Source organism: Papio anubis, chromosome 2, assembly GCF_008728515.1.
Source record: "Papio anubis isolate 15944 chromosome 2, Panubis1.0, whole genome shotgun sequence".
NCBI classification, from domain to species: Eukaryota; Metazoa; Chordata; class Mammalia; order Primates; family Cercopithecidae; genus Papio; species Papio anubis.
The window spans coordinates 190,600,665-190,616,825 of NC_044977.1; the positions used below are offsets into that span (position 1 = coordinate 190,600,665).

Consider the following 16,161-nt stretch of genomic DNA (forward strand, 5'->3'; position numbering starts at 1 on the left):
CTCATCTGGAAATGGAACTGTAGGCCTTGCCTGGTTTGCTGTAATGGGTTGTGATGAGAACCAAGCTACAAAGAGTGGTACAGATGTTAATTACAATGATTTTTCCTATGCCACCCATGGAAAAAAAAAAATACAAGATACAGAATGCTAAATCCCAGTTTTTGTTTTTTTTTTTTTTTTTTTTTTGACTGCTATTCAGCAAAGCATAGGAGACTTTCATGACACCTGGAGAGGCGGCCGTAGTGTATATGTCAGAGTATTGGTTCCAGAGCGAGGCTCCCTGGGCTCAGCCTCATCTCTTACCAACAGCAGACCTTGGGCCAGATGCTGAAGCCCTTTGTGCCTTGGTTTCCTGACCTATTACTGTGGAAATGATGACAGTACCCTCCTCATAGCATTGTGAGAATTAAATTAGCTAATTCAGGTGAAGCATTTAGAAGAGGACCTCCTGACACTTAATAACTGCTTGATATAAATAATAGCTTCTGCTACAGAGTGGCCATGAAGTCTGGACATGCAGATATTATATTATCATGCATCATAAGGTAATACCAACAAACTGTTTATTATATATTCACCTATGTTTCCAGATATAATAGCCAACCTATATTAGTGCTCTGTTCCTGAATGTCCGTGCAGTTTGCTGTGCTCTTTAGTTATACCTCTAATCCAGGTAGTTGATCTGGTGTAAGATTGTATTTTCCTAGTGAGAGACGAGAAGTTTCGCCATGTTGGCCAGCCTGGTCTTGAACTCCTGACCTCAGGTGATCCACTCACCTCGGCCTCCCAAAGTGCTGGGATTACAGGTGCGAGCCACCATGCCCAGCCTGCTTTCTTATTTTCAAGAATTTGACTCACGTCTTTCTGGAGAACCTCTATCACCTAGAATGGCTTTCCCAAAATATGTTCTTAGAACACTAATCCCATGGAATGTTACTAGGCATGGCATTAAAAAAGGTTTCCATGATCAAATGAGCTTGGGAAACACTGGATCAAATATTGTTGAAGATGTTTCTTTTTAAAAGAAATTGTCAGAGCCTTTCATATGCTAATGTCTCATGAATCTCTATGAGTGATAAAATCTATAGTTTCCCCCACATTTATTTAACCACAAACCCTGTTTTTGGAAGACTATTGAGTCTCAGAAACTAGTAGTATTCATGTGCGTTTAAGTCTATGATATAGGAAAGTGTAGACCCAATAATTGGAAACCTATTGTTTAGTCCGCCGAGTCCGCCTGGTGCACATCCACTTTTTCTGATAGCACCGTCCCCTCTTCCAAGAACTACTCCCAGCTCCATTCCTGTGGTCTCCCAGGAAACTGGTGTTTTCTTCTGTGTGCCATCCCTTGGCCAAAGTGATCCACCTCCCAGCCACTAAGTTCCTTCCTTGGAAATTTTGAATTTGGGACCAATAATTCTTTTTCTGGTGGTTGAGGCTGTAAGACACAAAACCTAGGCTGGGCGCAGTGCTCACACCTGTAATCCCAGCACTTTGGGAGGCCGATGCAGGCAGATCACATGAGGTCAGGAGTTCGAGACCAGCCTGGCCAACATGGTGAAACCCCATCTCTGCCAAAAATACAAAAATTAGCCAGGTGTGGTGATATGAGCCTGTAACTTCAGCTACTCAGGAGGCTGAGGCAGAAGAATCATTTGAACATGGGAGGCAGAGGGTACAGTGAGCCAAGACTGCACCACTGCACTCCAGCCTGGGTGACAGAGCGAGACTCCGTAGGCTACTGGGACAGTAGAAGATGTATTATTTAAATTGCCTTAGGTTGAAAGCAACAACAACAGAAAAAAAAAAAAATACTCTGGCCGATTTAAGCAAAACAAAAAGAAATTTGCCAGAAGGATACTGTGTCTACTGTTGGGCAGGTTGTGCACTGTACAATTCAGGTGGTGGGAGAACTGTTCACTCTTTCATCTATGTAGAATTGCATCTCCTAAAGTTGTGCAGTACACTGCCTATAACACCACATGCAGTAGTCCTGCAGCAGCGTCTCACAGAAGTGTTTCTCAAACTATCTGTGCTGAAGGACCAAGTTTTTAGTGTCAATGTTATTATTCAAATCCATTGTAGATCAAGACTTTGGTAAATCAAATATGAATTACTTGAAAAACAAAATTTCACTTGATGTCCCAGCAATTATTCTAAAAGTGACTAAGCACTCAGTTTCTGAACTGACCTCACTACGAACTAGTAACTCATCATTCGGGAAAGGGCGCTGGTCCACAGACCACAGTTGGATAAGCAATCGTAGATTGTCTAAACTCCACAAAGGTGCTGAGGGAATCAGGTGCTTAGAACAACTAGAATGAGGCCATCAAATACCTCTGGATTCTCCATTTCCCATATGTTTTGCTGTCTGCCTCTTGTACTCTTAAACCTCATGGCAGAATGGCTTTCTCTGGGCTGTAGAAAACACGACCAACAGCTCTTTAGGTTTTGTGTCTTTTTTGTTTGTTTTTGAGACAGGTTCTAGCAATTCTCCTGCCTCAGCCTCCCGAGTAGCTGGGACTACAGATGCACACTGCCATCCCCAGCCAATTTTCTTTGTATTTTAGTAGAGATGGGTTTCACCACATTGTCCAGGCTGGTCTGGAACTCCTGGGCTCAGGCAATCCACCCACCTCAGCCTCCCAAAGGGCTAGGATTATAGGCGTGAGCCACGGCGCCCAGCCCAGTGGCCTATTTAGACTGTCTTCACTATCAGGGACCCGGATTTAGAGTCTGACTTTCCCACGGTATGATTCATCCATTTTGCTGTCTTGTTAGTTCTCGTGGAAGGAAGCAACTTAATACACACGGCTTGGGAGGATGCCAGACATTCTTCTCCACCAAACGTGACATTCTGTGGCTGGGCACGCTGGCTATATAAAGCTTCCCTTTCCACATCTGAGGCCCAGTGTAGAGACATCACATTTGGCTGACAGGTAGAGGGAGACAGGGAAGGCATATTCTGTACACTTTGTCGATGGGCCTGTAACATGGTCCTCTTTCTAGAACACATGTTTAGTAATAGTATCAAAAGCTTTAAAAACGTCTTTTGCCCTTCTGATAATGACACTTCGAGAATCCTCTCTCTGGGACCTGGAAGGCCATCAGAGATTTACGCCCAAATATACCCGCTGCAGTTTAACTGTAAAAATAAAAATTAGACCAGCCTGGGCAACATGGCGAAACCCCATGTTTACAAGAAATACAAAAATCAGCTAGGTGTGGTGGTGTGCACCTGTAGTCCCAGCTACTGGGAAGGCTGAGGTGGGAGGATCACCTGAGCCCAGGGAGGCCAAGGCTGCAGTGAGAGGAGATCGTGCCACTGCACCCCAGCCTGGGTGACAGGAAGAGACCCTGTCTCAAAAATAAATAAATAAATAAATAAATAAAATAAAAATTAGGAATGACCTGAATGTCCAATATATAGAAATAAGTAGATAATAGAAAACTAAGTGAAAGAATGATCCCAGTTTATTAAAATTATGTTTATCGTGTTTTTAGTAGTATGGAAAAATATGTACATATTAGGGTAAAATATCAGGATACAGTAGATTACAGATTTAAGGAAAAAACACTAAGAAAAAAGACTGGCAAGAAATAGCCTAAAATGTTAATAGTGAATGTCTCTGAGTAGTGCTGTCTAAGATGATTAACATAATTTTAAAAATATTTGTATAAACTTTCTATTTTTTTTTTTGAGACAGAGTCTCACTCTGTTGCCCAGGCTGGAGTGTAGTGGTGCGATCTCGGCTCACTGCAACCTCTGCCTCCTGGTTCAAGCAATTATCCTGCCTCAGCCTCCAGAGTAACTGGGATTACAGGCGCTCGCTGCCCTGCCTGGCTAATTTTTGTATTTTTAGTGGAGACAGGGTTTCACCATGTTGGTCAGGCTGGTCTCGAACTCCTGACCTCAAGCAATCAGTCTGCCTCAGCCTCCCAAAGCGCTGGGATTACAGGCGTGAGCCACTGTGTCCGGCCCTACAATTTGTATAAGGAGAACATGTTACTTTGAAAATCAGGGAAAATGTCGTTAAGTATTTTAAAAAGGGGGAAAAAAGATAGGGCAGTTGCCTATTTTAGATTGGGCCCCAAAACGAAGCTGGTGGGTCACCTGGGGATTATATCTAGTCTTCAGGCTCAGCAGTTTGATTTCCTTGGCTCCTTGAGCAGATCTGGGCCAGGGTCCCTGGCTCGTGCTCGCAAGCGGACACAGAGGCCAACTCAGAGTGGGCCCTCGTGCATGGGTTGAGTGCCTGTGATTATCAACTCCCATTTCAACCGGTTACATTGTGGTTTTTTTTTTCCTCAAAAAAATTGATTTTTAACATGCCCAAGGCAAAACCTCTGAAGTGAGTAGCATTTTCTGATTCCATCCTGGCTCTGGGGAGATCCCTGCGATAGCAAAGAACGGGCAAAGAGACTGAAAAGAAAATGGGTCATAAGGCTGAGGCTAGGCATTCCCCACAACCCAGAAATTCCACCGCTAGATATGTCACCTGGGCAAACCCACACATGTGCATGAACATTCATTATGGCGTTTTTTTTTGTAACAGTGAAAAATTGGAAACAACACCAGAATAAATGAACTCCCATTAGCATGGATGAATCCCACATCAAAAGTACTAAGCAAAAAAACAGCAAATAACAATTTGATTCCATTAATATTAATATTATATTTATTTGCTGTTACATTTCATGTTATCTATTTGTTATATAAAATGTAATTTATTAATATATTAGTTTATGTATTCACTTATAATTTATTATATTAGTTGATACTATATGAATTTTATTCACAATGGTTCTATTAAGTTAAACATGTGCTCAAATACTATTGATTATTTATGGATGTCCACATATGTGGTAAAAGTAAAAAGTCATGTGTGAGAATACTAAACGTGGAATTCCCGAGAGCGGTTGCCTCCTCGGGGCACACAGGGAGGGAAATGAAATGAGGGAGCGGTCCATGGAGACTTCAGTGGCATCTGTGAGGCTTGTGTCTTAAAAAAAATATCTGAAGCAAATATGGAAAAGAATGTTAAGACTTGACAAAGTCTCGTGGTGGGTACATGTAATTCTCTAGACTCTACCTTCTTGGAATATTCCATAATAAAAAATAAATAAAGTTAAAAAATAGAAAGTAGGGCATCAACTCAGAAAGTGCATGCGACGGGTGGAGAAGACGCAGGGGAGGAGTGGGCTGGTGGGCCCTCCTGGGGTGAGTCTGGACGTGGTGACACAGGGCGTGGAGGGGACCTGGGCACCAGAGCTGACCTGTGGGGTGCGCATGCCCAGCCCTGCTAACCACAACATGTGGTGCCTCTTTCCCTTCCTTTTCTGGCTGTACTTCTCAGACTTGCGGTCTGCCGGGAATTCAAAGTCTCAGCAGCAAGGCTTTGGTGCTGGACTACCTTGTTCCAAGGTGTGCTGCCTGCCCTAAGTACCTCCTTGGTTGGCTCCAGCCTTTGTACTCCAGGGCTAAGGTATGAACATTACAAGTTCTTGTTCACCTCCCATGAAGGGGTGGAGGAAGCTTTGGGGCCTGGAGATCCTGATTTTATTTTGCCTTCCTCAGGTTTTACTAAGTGCTCAGATAGTTCATGGAAGTCTCCACAGTCCTGGTCATGGCACTCATTAATCTGCCTGTCTTGTCCTTTTTATTCTTAATAAAAATGTGTCCAGTTCAGGTCTATGTCAACATTCCAAGAAAATCCAGACTGAGCCTCCTCACCAGTGCTCCTGTCTAGTCCCGGAGCCAGGGGACCTGCTCTGGAATCTTAGCTCATGCAGCAAGTGCCCGGATGAGTTTAGGCAAATCATGTCACCTCTCTAGACCTCCCTGTCTTCCTCTGGTAAATGGGGCATCCATACCTGCCTCACTGGGTTGGTATGATGTCATGGTTGCATAATGTATCATTTGTCATGGTTCCAAGCGCACTGTCTGCCTGAGCACTGGCAGACTGAGTTTGCCTAGCACAGACATAAAGCACTGATTTACCTTTTCCTCGGGTCAAATTTGACCCTCAGTGTTGCAGGCCTTTCAGATTCTGGTTGTTTCTTTCTTCTCACCAAGCTACCTTCCCTCCTCCTTCCTTCACTCCCAGCCCTTCTTTCCAGGTTACCTCTCTCAGATTCCTGCAGAAAAGCCTGAATACCAGCCTCCAGCTCTGGATAAGATTCTCCAAGAGTGGTTCTCAACCTTGCAGAATCTCAGAATCTCCTAGGAGCTTAAAACAACAACAACAACAACAACAACAACAACAACAACACCTCTTCTCCAAGCCGCAGAGTCAGGAAATGTGATTCATTCAATCTGCCTGGGGTGGTCTAGGCATAGTATTTTCTTTACTTTCTATTGCATTAGGTGAGCCTACTGTCTACACTAAGACTCTGATCTGTAAACAGCACAGTTTCCTCTTGGGCTCCTCCCTCCTGGGGAGCTTCCCCCCACCATCCTGACAATGGGAAGGAGCTATCACACCTTCTTTGTTTCCGTTTCTCAAATTCTTTCCCAAGCCACCGCCCGGTGCGGTGGCTCATGCCTGTAATCCCAGCACTTTGGGAGCGCAGACAGGAGGATTGCTTAAGACCAGGAACTCAAGACCAGCCTGGCTAACATAATGAAACCCGTCCCTATTAAAAAATAAGAGAAAATGTTTAAAAAGAAAACATTTAATAATTTGCACGTTCTTCATAAAGTTCTTCCCTAATTTCACCTTGGATAACTTGTGTGGTAGGCAGAACAGAAGTAACCTCCAGACTGTCTCAAAGGGTGAACTGGCTTTTCCTCCCAGGGCCGATGTGTCTTTCTGATCTGCTTGCCCTGGGACGTAGCTGCCCGCCTGTCTATAGAGCTCACTCTTACCACAGATCTGAAATAAACAGCCCAAATTAAACCCAGCTACATAAAGCCATCATCTTAGACTGTGAAGAATTTGTATTTAAGGGATATTTCCTATTTATTTTGGGCTTGTGTCTCCTAAGCCATTGATGCTGAGTGTGGCTAAAGATTTTGAGTGGCCCCTGGCCTGTGGCCCTTGCAGGCACTATAGGCTTGAGGGTCCTTCTGGAATCTTCCACCTTAGCTATGTCCTTCTCTTTGCAGCTCCTCCTGGCTCAGTGGGCTCCCCAGCTGTGCATGACGTAGCAATCCTCTGAGGCTCAGACTCTCTTGGGCTGCTTCTCCCTATTCCAGGTACAGGCTCCAGGCTAACGGAGGAGCCTAGACAGCGGAAGAGACCCCAAATCACATAGCTGTGGTCGTAGCAATTGAAAATGGTGTGGTGGGAAGGGCAGTGCTTGGAATTCTTGGCTTTGGTTCACATTGGTCTAGAGGCTTAGGTTAGGAGGTTGGGTCTGGAGCCGCACTTATCTCAACAGCATTTAGCTTTCAATGAGCAGCATGGCTAAAGTCTTACTTCTAGTTAAATAAGGTGGTGACACCCTGGAAGTTTCCACAAGCCTCTGGCTAAGAACTGGTTACAAAAGGTAAAGCAGAGGCTCATTTCCAGTTGAATACTCATCCCAGGATGGGAGTAGAGGCATCTTAGACAGAGAGGAGAAACAGAAGTACGAAGGAAGTTTGGCTGAAATTTGGGGAAGATACTGACAAATTGAGTGTAACTGACCACATATATTTTGATATTTGGTTAGACTTTTGCTAGGTTGGTACAATTTCATTCTTTGCTTCCCTACTCCTGCAAAACAACTTTTTATATAGCATGTTCTGATGTCTTACACCATGTGAGCTTCAGAACCCCATAGCTGAGGTGATCATTGCTGTTTTAAGGATAAGGGAGCTGAGGATCAGAGAGGGGCTGGCTTCTGCTCAGGGTTATGACTGAGTTGTCAGAGAAGCTGGGACTAGCTGTGGCTCTCTCCTCTCTACTAGTTGCTCAGCTTTGGACCCTCTAGGTTTTCGCTTCAGGGTGGCACATCGATGTGGTGAGTTTCAGAGCAAGGATTTACAAAAGGGGATACTGTTATACTGGACCCCTGTTAACATCAACAGGGACAGCACTGGGCTTGACAAGCCAAAAAAGAGACCCAGCACCAGCGAATGAGACACATGGTTTTACCAGGGGGAATTACACACAGGGGGGCGCAGTTGCGGCAGGCGGAACAGAACGGCCACTGCCTCCAGGAAGCAGGCAGTTTACGCAACATTTTCACCTCATGTGCTCCCCCGACTGACCTCCACCTGGCAACCTCCATTTAACCCAAAACAAAGAGCTTCGGTCCCCTGTGTGGTCCACATTCCACTGGACGGCCGGGGGCTCAGATGTTCCTCATAGGTAAGGAATGACTCTCTGGGTTGGCCACACTCAGAACTCTGAACACATATTTAAGTGTGTCTGCCATACAGACCCATTCTCTGTGTATGCTTAAGAAGTTATTGCTGTCAGGCATGTCTACCATGCAAAGGTGTGTCTACCATACAAGGGGCTTGGAAGGGGGTCTTGGGAAGAAAAATATGATTCAATATGGTGCCTGCAGAAATGGCAAATATGTGACTTCAGTGAAACCACCCAGGGCAGACATCAGTAATCTATCAGGACATTCCTTCCCATTAAGCCTGAACATGCCTTCTTAAGAGTCTGATCCAGGCAACCATGAACATTCAGCAGAGTTGGAACTCCTGTTAATGAGGCCTAGCCTCACCGAATGCCTACTATGTGCCAGGCACTTGCGACCTTCACTGTCGCAGTACTTCTGTGTAACTCTACGCGGCAGGCACTGTGAACCTCATTTTACAGATGAGCAAACAGCTTAGAGAAGTTACTATCTTGTCTCTCCGGAATGAATCTAAGATTTGAACCTAGGCAGTCCAACTCCAGAGCGATATCTTTGTTTTCAGCTCCTCGTTGCCTTCCATGCTTGATCTGCTACTACTGCCTGCTGCCTTTCTAGGCGCAGAGTCAGTGTGACTCGAGGGTGAGAATGAGTTCACATCTCCTGGCTGCTCCTCTAGCTCCCCTAATGGTACACAGCCAATGGTCACAGGCCTCATTTCACAGAAGGAAGCACGGATGGGCTGTGACATCTCCAAGGAAACAGCTTAAATGACAGGAAAAAATGGAAATGGGAATAGTGAATTTCCCAACCCAAACCTCTAGGTCAGCCCAGGGACCCCAGGGACTCGGGGAGTTTAAAAAAAATGCCTCTTCTTATTCCTCAAAGCCTAGCATGGCTTAATTTTGCAAATACACCTAGGGCCTGGGTCTGAAGAGTAACACAAGCAATAGACCTGCCTAAAACCTGTCTCGGATTTTGTACAAGAAAGTTGTGAAGAAGTGAGAGTGACTGGTGTTAAATGATCATCTCGTAGGAATTCCTACAGAATTGGACCATCAGCCTGGGCTCCTTTTTGTGCTTCCTGGGACCATCTAAATTAATAGTTACAAATGTTAAGTTACAATGCTAAATTGGAAAAATAAAAGAAGGAATTTTCAGTTCTCTGTGTGTGTGTGTGTGTGTGTGTACGTGTATGTGAGATAATCTATCAAGCTTCTTTAGGAGAAAAATATTAGTTGATTACATTTATTTATTTATTTAGAGATGGAGTCTTGCTCTGTCTCCCAGGCTGGAGTGCAGTGGTGCAATCTCAGCTCACTGCAACCTCTGCCTCCCCGGTTCCAGTGATTCTCCTGCCTCAGCCTTCCGAGTAGCTGGGATCACAGGTGTGCACTACCATCCCCAGCTGATTTTCGTAGTTGTAGTAGAGACAATGTTTCACCATGTTGTCTAGTCTAGTCTTGAACCCCTGGCCTCAAGTGGATCCGCCTGCCTTGGCCTCTCAAAGTGCTGGGATTACAGGTGTGAGCCACCCTGTCTGGCTGATTACACTTTAAATACTATGTTTGCTGTTTCTAAACAGGCATAAAATGAGCTTAATGTTAAAAATGTGGAATAAAGTCTGAAAAAAACACAACAACCCCACAAGCATAGGGTCTTTTTCATCTCTCTTGGTCTTAAAAACATTAAAAAAGACAACCTAATTAGCTATGTCATTTTCTTTTGACTATGGGCAGGTGGCTTTCTTTCTGGTATTCTAGAGAAGGATTACGTATCTAAATAGATGACCAGATAGACAGGTATAAATGTCTCCATGATCTGCCTCCCAGGGATGGAGGTTAAGAATCCCTGCAGGTGGTTTATGAGGTGTACTGGGTTGAATATGTCCCCACAAGATCCATATCCTCCTGGCAGCTGTGAATGTGACCTTCCTTGGAAATAGGGCCTTTACATATGCAATCAAGTGAAGATGAGGTGATATAGGATTAGGGTAGACCCTAAATGCAAAGCTTGGTGTCCTCATAAGGAGAGAGAGACACAGAGACACAGGGAAAAAGGCCATGTGACAACACAGGCAGAGACTGGAGTGACGCAGCTAAAAGCCCAGAGGGGACAAGGATCCGTGGCCACCACCAGAAGCTGGGAAGAGCCAGGGAAAGGATTCTCCCCTAGAGCCTTCAGAGGTGGCATCGCCCTGCCGACACCTTGATTTTGGACTTCCAGCCTCCAGAACTGAATAGATTTCGGAAATGAACAGATTTCTGTTGTTTTCAGGCACCAAGTTTGTGGTACTTTGTTATAGCAGCCCTAGAAACTAACACATAAGGGAATCTGGAATGGAATCTGGACTCACACTTATCCCAGATTTTCTTTCTGAGACCTTGAGAGTGAGGCCTTGATGTGGGTGACGTGCTTGTTGTCCAGGCAGTCTCACGTTTCATCAAGTGCCGAGAAAACGGAGCCCAAACAGAGTGTGGCGGCTTTTGGAAGTCAAGAATAGGCAACATCCACGAAGGCTTTTCTTTTGTTACCTGATTTCCATATTAGCTGATCTGGGAACTAGAATCACTTTTAGTTGGGAAAAACGGCTGCTCTTCCTGGAGATCCGAGCTGACTCAATAGAATAGCACTGAGAGCTTTGCTTCTGGCATGACAAGTGTTTACTGAGCAGCCAGGAGGGACGCCTGCCTGCTTCTACTTAGGGAAAGGAGTGGCAGTGGTGTTCAACCTGGCACATTGGAAGCTACTTCTGGGGAGCTTTAAAAATTACCAATGTCTGGGTCCCACCCCCAAGGCACCGATGTAACTAGTGTGGGGTGTGCCACCTGGTATCAGGAGCTTTAAAGCACCCCTAGGTGATTCTAATGTACAATCAGGACTAAGAAGCACTGACAGAAGTACCTCTAGATTCCAGGTCCTTGGAAAGAATATTTCAAATGTCTAAAGTAAATTAAGGAAAATTAGTAAAGACATTAAAATATATATCAAAGAGAGAGAAAAATATAAACAAAAGGCGACATTCACGATGCAGTTAAACTCTGTAGTGAGCTCCTCCAGTATTTAAATAATGCAGCAGCTGTTTTGGAAAGCGCGGTCGCACCAAACGTGGCACTGAGTTCCGTGGAGTGAGTTCGGATGGTTTTCTTTGTTGGAGCCCTCGGCACAATGCCTGGCACAGAGCAGTCTTCAAGAAACATCGGCCAATGTTGTCTCTTTAAGTCACAGAGAAAGCCATAGTTCAGATATTTCTTGGCAACCTCTTTTCTTCTCCAAAGAAGCCTGGATCATCTAAAGTATCCCCCAAAGCTTTCTTAATTCCTAAGAAGGCAAATCGAATTCTTTTAAATTAAATAGTTAATGACCATTTACTGAAGTTCCTGGATTTGTTTTAGATGGGCTAAACTGGTGATTCGGGAGAGTTGGGCACTCTTACGTGGCACGTGAGCACTACACTGACTAAGCCACATACATAGTGCAGGCCACTGTCTACATGGATTAGGCCAGTTGAAGGGACTTTAACGTTTCACACTTTAACGCTGAGGGGCTGTCAGTAGATAACTTTGCTGGTGTGACATACTGCTGACCACCTTTGTGATTTATTTGCTGCCAACTTCTTAATCAGAAACAAAACATCCAGTTATCTTATTGTTATTACAAGAAAATACAGCCTGTAATCCCAGCACTTTGGGAGGCTGAGGTGGGCGGATCACGAGGTCAGGAGTTCCAGACTACCCTGGCCAATATGGTGAAACCCCGTTTCTACTAAAAATACAAAAAACAAAACAAAACAAAATAAACAAAACCAAAACTAATGAGGCATGGTGGTGTGCACCTGCAGTCCCAGGTACTTGGAAGGCTGAGGCAGGAGGATCGCTTGAACCCAGGAGGCGGAGGTTGCAGTGAGCCGAGATTGTGCCACTGCACTCCAGCCTGGGCAATAGAGGGAGACTCTGTCTCAAAAAAAACAAAAGAAAAGAAAAGAAAATACAATCCACTTATTATGTGGTTTTCAGGAATATCCACTGGTAAGAAAGTGGGAATTGCCTATTCTTGCCTGAACTATTAGGTGCTATGTGGACATAGGTTAAGGAAGGGATGAGTGTGGAGTGGAAACATCTACCACGCTGAAGCAAGTGGCTGTGTTTTGAGCTTAATCTTCGTGATATAGTATCACTGCTAGCATATCTTTTTTGTTTCTGAGTATGTATGTTCGACTCCAAATACTTGGTAAGGACCAGACAAGGGACGTCAATTAGGGTTAAAAGTGTTTGCCAAAGCTGATGGTAGCGACCACTTGGGCTACTGGGTTGAAGATAGTCCTGAGGCCAAATCCACGTTTAAAGGGAGAGGGTACTAAGATTGATCAACAGTGTCTCTGAGCACATGGAGGAGAGAATGGAAGCAAGAATGCCAGGCAGTTATGATGATCTTCTTAGATCCTTTTGTTGGAAGACAAGAGCTCTTGGTTGGCCAATTGGCCTTGTCCTAGTCAAAGGAAGTGCCACTTATTTTCTAAGCAACTATGTGCACCAAGAAATTCAGTGTGTGGTACAAAGCCAGGTGACCTGTGGCTAAAAGCCCCAATTGAAAGGTTCCCGCCGGGCGCGGTGGCTCAAGCCTGTAATCCCAGCACTTTGGGAGGCCGAGACGGGCGGATCACGAGGTCAGGAGATCAAGACCATCCTGGCTAACACAGTGAAACCCCGTCTCTACTAAAAAATACAAAAAACTAGCCGGGCGAGGTGGCGGGCGCCTGTAGTCCCAGCTACTTGGGAGGCTGAGGCAGGAGAATGGTGTGAACCCGGGAGGCGGAGCTTGCAGTGAGCTGAGATCCGGCCACTGCACTCCAGCCTGGGCGACAGAGCGAGACTCCGTCTCAAAAAAAAAAAAAGAAGAGAATAACTGGAAAGGCTCAAGTAAGTTTTGGCCGGGCGCGGTGGCTCACGCCTGTAATCCCAGCACTTTGGGAGGCCGAGGCGGGTGGATCACAAGGTCAGGAGATCGAGACCATGGTGAAACCCCGTCTCTACTAAAAAATAGAAAAAATTAGCCGGGCGCAGTGGCGGGCACCTGTAGTCCCAGCTACTCGGGAGGCTGAGGCAGGAGAATGGCATGAACCTGGGAGGCGGAGCTTGCAGTGAGCCGAGATTGCGCCACTGCACTCCAGCCTGGGCGACAGAGCAAGACTCCGTCTCAAAAAAAAAAAAAAAGAAAGGTTCCCAAAGAAGGTGAAGAATTTAGTACAATCACTCTCTATGGCCATTTATTCATTTTTATTCATTCATCATGAAGAATTTTGCTGTTTGTGAGGTGTTTAAGAACATGGCACGAGAAGCCAAGCTGTTTCAAAGAATAATGGTCAATGTCCATCATCCATGTCCAGGCTTGTGCTCATTGGCCCTTGGAAAGCTGCGCATGACACGCCTGTTCCATCCCCTCTTATATCCCACCACTCAGCAGCATGATGCACGGTCAGCAGCAGCGCATACCACACCTTTGTGGGAATTTGAAAAACAGACCTCTTCTAGGTGATAGCCCTATGGGAGCACAGCTTGGCAAGCAGACCTGGGTTGGTTTTCATTTCCCACTCACCCCGTGACATGGGCCCTTGTGCCGTGGGCCACCACCGTCAAGACCACATGTGGCCACCTTGCCTTCATACTAAGAAATCTAATTTAATTCATGACCAATAGCCATCGTCCCCAAATAAATTACAATAACTTTGTGAAAAGCCTCTAGGAATAAGCACAATTATATACAATCATTATCGTCACCCATTAAAAACCATAAGTACCAAAGGTCACAAATCCCTGACTTAGATATTTAGGAGTCCCAAGGCATCATGAGACTGAGTGATTGAAAATTTCATTGTATGTCATGAACAAAGCTGAACCCTGTACAGTCTAGTGGCCCAAAGTCCATATGAAACAGAAGCAAATGTTTGCTAAGCTGAATAGGCTAGTGAGTAATTCAAAGAGGGCTGGAAGGAAATATCATAAACCTTTGTTCATGCAGAATGCAAAGGCCTGGCAAAGCGATGCTGAATAAACCAGGTTTGAATAGGCTGTTACTTTAAAGAAAAAGTAATAGAGAATCTGGCCATCTGGAGGGTGTGGCAGTTACTTTGAAATGAAGCTCTAATTTGCATAGGCAAGTACTGAATGAGGGAATTTTGGATTCAGATGTCTGTGGAATGGCTCTGCTGGGGTTGGAGCCTTAGGCAGGTGGGACATAGATTTTGAGACTGGTCATTTATTTTAATGTGCGTTATATGGATGTGTGTGGGTGTGTGTTTGCATGTGGGTGTGTGTGTGCATGTGCATGCATGTGTGCATGTGATTTGGGTGATAGAGGCATAGAATTAGCCCATGTTTATCCCCACTCATGGGCTAATCCTTCTTCCCTTCTCTCTTCCCAATTCCAGTTAATGGTGGCTCTATCATTCCCTCAGGCCTCCAAGCCAGAAATTCAGAGGTAATGCTAGATGATTCCCTCTCCCTCACTTTAATCTATTACTCATAACTTACATTTGCAGCCGGGTGCGGTGTCTCACGCCTGTAATCCCAGCACTTTGGGAGGCCGAGGTGGGTGGATCACCTGAGGTCAGGAGTTCGAGACTAGCCTGGCCAACATAGTGAAACCCCGTTTCTACTAAAAATACAGAAATTAGCTGGTGGAGGACGCCTGTAATCCCAGCTACTCAGGAGCCTGAGGCAGGAGAATCGCTTGAACCCAGGAGGTAGAGGTTGCAGTCAACTGAGGTTGCCCCACTGCACTCCAGACTGGGCAACAGAGCAAGACTTCTTCCCGGCCCCCCCCCAAAAAATTGCTTCCTGCATATTTCTTGACTCTCTTCTCTTAATCTTCACTCCCACTTTCTAGTTCAAATCTCATTGCATATCATCTATACCACTGAAACAGCCTTCTAGCTGCTATCAATCTTTCCCACATTAATTTATCCACTCCTCAGTCACAAGATGATCTTTCCAAATGCAGGGTTTGATTGTACCTCTCCCATTCCTTTGTATGCACCAGACTCTGTTCTAGATCCTGAGGGTATAGCAATGGCCCAAACAGTCAGGATTCCTGCCCACATGGAACTTATCTTGTTGTGGAGGGAGGGAAGACAGACAGTAAACAAGATAAGGCAGTAAAATAGAGAGCATGTCAGAAGGGTGAGCGGTGCTATGGAGAAACATAAAGCAAGGAAGGGGGTTAGGGAGTTCTGTTGGGAGAGTGGCTGTGGTTTTAAATAGGGTGGTGAAGGAGGGCCTCGCTGAGAAGGGACATTTGAGTAAAGTCTTGAAGGAGTTCAGACAGTGAGCCTTGCTGATTTAAGGGGGAAGAGTGCAAAGGCCCTGAGGTCAGAGCCTGTCTGGTCTCCACTTGAGGATGAGCCAGGAGGTTGGTATGTTTGGACAAGGGCAGATGGGAAGCCAAGGTGAGAGAGGTGACGAGAGCAAGGTCACAGAGGGCCTGGAAGCCAGTGTCAGACCTGAGTGAAATGGGAAATAGATCGGAAGGTTTTGAGAGCAGAGTAGCCTGGTCTGGCTCATCTCATAACGAGGTCACTCTGGCTGCTGCGTTGGGAGTAGGGGGTAAAGGTGGAAGCAGACAGACCACTGGAAGGGCTACTGCAGGAATCCAGGTGAGAGTTGACAGTGATTTGGATGAGGTGGTGGCCCTGGAGGTGGAGATGTGGTCAGATTTTCGATAACTTGAAGGTAAAGGTCACAGGATTTATTGACTGAATGAAACAGATGAGAGGAGTCAAGGGTGACCACTTTGGCCTGAGGAACTGGAAGGATGAAGTTACAATTCCTGAGATGACAAAGACTGGGAGGAATGAGTTTTAGGGACAGC

At 45.4% G+C, this 16,161-nt stretch overlaps 1 protein-coding gene across 4 annotated transcripts in view; it reads left to right on the forward strand.

Annotated features, from left to right (window-relative positions):
* The window catches only part of LOC103882502, a 186,387-nt gene that overhangs the window by 42,426 nt on the left and 127,800 nt on the right, over window positions 1-16,161 (forward strand). The window lies entirely within an intron of this gene.